The sequence below is a fragment of the Triticum dicoccoides genome, chromosome 5A (genome assembly GCF_002162155.2).
Source record: "Triticum dicoccoides isolate Atlit2015 ecotype Zavitan chromosome 5A, WEW_v2.0, whole genome shotgun sequence".
In the NCBI taxonomy this organism is placed as follows: Eukaryota; Viridiplantae; Streptophyta; class Magnoliopsida; order Poales; family Poaceae; genus Triticum; species Triticum dicoccoides.
In genome coordinates this window covers 274,845,005-274,848,501 of record NC_041388.1, presented here as the reverse complement: position 1 = coordinate 274,848,501, position 3,497 = coordinate 274,845,005, and positions in this window count along the sequence as shown.

The window sequence follows — 3,497 nt, the reverse complement described above, 5'->3', positions numbered from 1 at the left end:
GGGGGGGGGGGTCGTGCGCACGGGAGTAGGAGCCCGTGGGCACGGGATCCCATGCGCATGGTACAGGTCCGTGGGCACGGGGTGTCCAGAGAGTTTTCGGGGGCCCGTGCGCACGGGGTCTCGGGTCCGTGGGCACGGGGTGCGCGGAAATTTCGCGATTTCGTGGCGGAAAATGGAGATTTCTTGGGCAAAATTGGGGAGATTTTGGGGATGGATGGTGGGGAAAAGATGGGGGAAAGCTAGATCCACTTGAAACCAAGCAAATCCATGGATCAAATCCAACAAAACATCACCAAACCAACAAATCACAAAAAAAATTGGGGCTATTTTTGGTGGGGATTTTCGAAATTGGGGAAGAACACAACAAAACTAGGCTAGAAAACAAAGAGGGGGCTCCAATTTCGTGAGAAACCATGGCTCATGATACCAAAATGGTGTAGGGTGGAACCCTAAGTGAAGATCTTTCACGAATTGGAGGGGAAATCCCCAAGAACAAGATGAACACAAGAGGGAAAACACTCAATTGACTAGATCCAATCACACATATGCTAGATCCAATCACACAAAGAGAGATACAATGATTCAAAAACAACAAAGAAAAGATACAAGGTGCTAGTTCATCCCAATCCTATGAGGAATGAGGTCTTGGTGATCCTATGATGGGGATCTATCCACTAGGGATCTTCTCCATAGGAGGTCTTGATCTATCTACTAGGGATCTTCTCCATAGGAGGTCTTGATCTCCAATGGAGAGGTCTCTCTCTCTCTCAAGAGGAGTGGTACAAGGAGAAAAGCTCTCATATCCTTTTCTAACCCTAACAAATGGTCTAGGTACGAAATATATAGGTGGCAGGAGGTGAGGGATGAGGTGGATGAAGAGGAGGCCCAAACAGCAATCACAGCCGTCCATCCTGTAGGGCCCATGCGCACGGGGTAAGTTGGGCTCGTGCGCATGGGGGTACCATGGGCACGGTACAGGCCCGTGTGCACAGGGTGCTCCGGCGGCAGCTCTCTGTGTAGCCCGTGCACACGAGGTCTTCGAGGCCCGTGGGCACGGGGTCGCCTGGGAAGTGCAGAGCTGATCTTCATGCACTCCTCCTTCTTCCTTGTGGCCTTGGGGTCCTTCTCCTTGGCCTCCGGGAAGCTCCTTAGCTGCTTGGCGGCGTTCGCCCTCGTACCTAATGATGCACAATGTTCCGTGGTGAGGTAGCGACCAAGTCCCATAGATATTCATGTAAATCTTGAAGATGAGTGGGTTCACCTTAAGTTTGGTAGGTCCACTTGGGGCTTGATGTGCTATGAAGGTGTACATGGAGATGAACGTAGGATGCTCCGCATCACAGAGCAACCAGGCAAGGCCCCCCTTGATCACCAGATATCGCCTACTCTTCTCTCTACTGCTTGCATTAGAGTAGTGTAGGATGTTACCGCTTTCCGTTAATCCTATTCTGATGCATAGCCTGTCATTGTTGCTACAACTGTTGATACCTTACCTACAATCCTAAATGCTTAGTATAGGATGCTAGATTATCATCAGTGGCCCTACATTCTTGCCAGTATGCCATGCTATACTATCGGGCCGTGATCACGTCGGGTGTTGATCACGGGTATTTACTATGCATACATACTATACATGTTGTGACTAAAGTCGGGTCGGCTCGTTGAGTACCCGCAAGTGATTCCAATGTTGTGGGCTGAAGGGGCAGGTGGTTCCACCCAGGTAGTGGTGGGCCTAGGTTCCCGACGGCCCCCGACTGTTACTTTGTGGCAAAGTGATAGGGCAGGTTGAGACCACCTAGGAGAGAGGTGGGCCTGGCCCTGGTCGGCGTTCACGGTTACTTCAAAATAACATGCTTAACGAGATCTGGGTATTTGATCTGAGTCTGGCTACTGGCTTATACGCACTAACCAACTATGCGGGAACAGTTATGGGCACTCGACGTCATGGTATCAGCCAAAGCCTTCGTGACGTCAGTGACTGAGCAGTGCCCGCCGGGTTGGACCGCATAACGCAACTTCCTTTGTAATGGAGGTTGCTAGATCTACTCTCCGGCCGCCCTCGCAACGTCCAGGTGTGCAATGGGCGATGGGCCCAGACCCCTGCACCATAGGATTTAGACCGACGTGCTGACCTCTGTGTGTGCCTAGGTAGGTCTGCGACGTGTTGATCTTCCGAGGCCGGGCATGACCCAGGAAAGTGTGTCCGGACAAAGGGGATCGAGCGTGTTGGGAAATGTGGTGCACCTCTGCAGAGAAGTTAATCTATTCGAATAGTCGTGATCTTCGGTAACAGGACGACTTGGAGTTGTACCTTAACCTTATGACAACTAGAACCGGATACTTAATAAAATACACCCTTCCAAGTGCCAGATAAAACCGGTGATCGCTCTCTCATAGGGCGACGATGGGAGGATCATCAGTTAGGATTATGCTATGCGATGTTACTTGGTGAACTTACCATCTACTCTCTTCTTCTGCTGCAAGATGGAGGTTACCAGAAGCGTAGTCTTCGATAGGACTAGCTATCCCCCTCTTATTCCGGCATTCTGCAATTCAGTCCACATATGATACCCTTATTCCATTTGATACCAATGCATACATATGTAGTGTAGCTCCTTGCTTGCGAGTACTTTGGATGGGTACTCACGGTTGCTTTGTTCCCCCTTTTCCCCTCCTATACCCGATTGCTGCAACCAGACGATGGAGTCCAGGAGCCAGACGCCACCGCTGACGACGACTCCTACTACACAGGAGGTGCCTACTTGTAGCGACCAAACCTCAAACAGTCTGATCTCTGTGCATAAGTGTCATCCCTGGATCTGTAATGCTGACACACAGTACTTGAAGGATTTATAACAGAGTAGAAATCACACACTTATTACATCGAATGTCTCAAAAGAGAACTTATTACAATAAATATGGCTTAAGGCCATCTAATACGATAATAGCGGAAGGCTTGGAAGATAAAGTGAGTCCATCAACTCCAACGGCATCACTGAGTGAAAGACCACGACCTAAGGCTCCTTACTCATTGTCTGAAAAGTCTGCAACATGATACGTTGCAGCCCGAAAACGGGTCAGCACATGGAATTTGCTGGCAATGTAACACAAGAGAGTAGTGAACAGAATAATGCTATCACTATATGCATATATGGCTGGTGGAGGCTGTATGGTTAATATGTTTTGCGAAAAGCCAATTTTTCCCTACTGCAAAGGAATAAATTTTATTTAACTACAAAGTTTGTTGAAAACATTGAGAAGGTAACCCCCTCTCAATCCCAAATTAAAGTAATCATTAACAACCCATCAAATTAATTAAGTAGTGATGAGATCAACATGATGATCCAAGAACCAGATACTCAAGATGTCCATAACCGGGGACACGGCTAACCATGATTAGTTTGTACACTCTGCAGAGGTTTGCGCACTTTTTCCCACAAGACTCGATCTCCTCCATTGGATTTCTCACACTACATGGTGTTTGAGAAACGGATGAC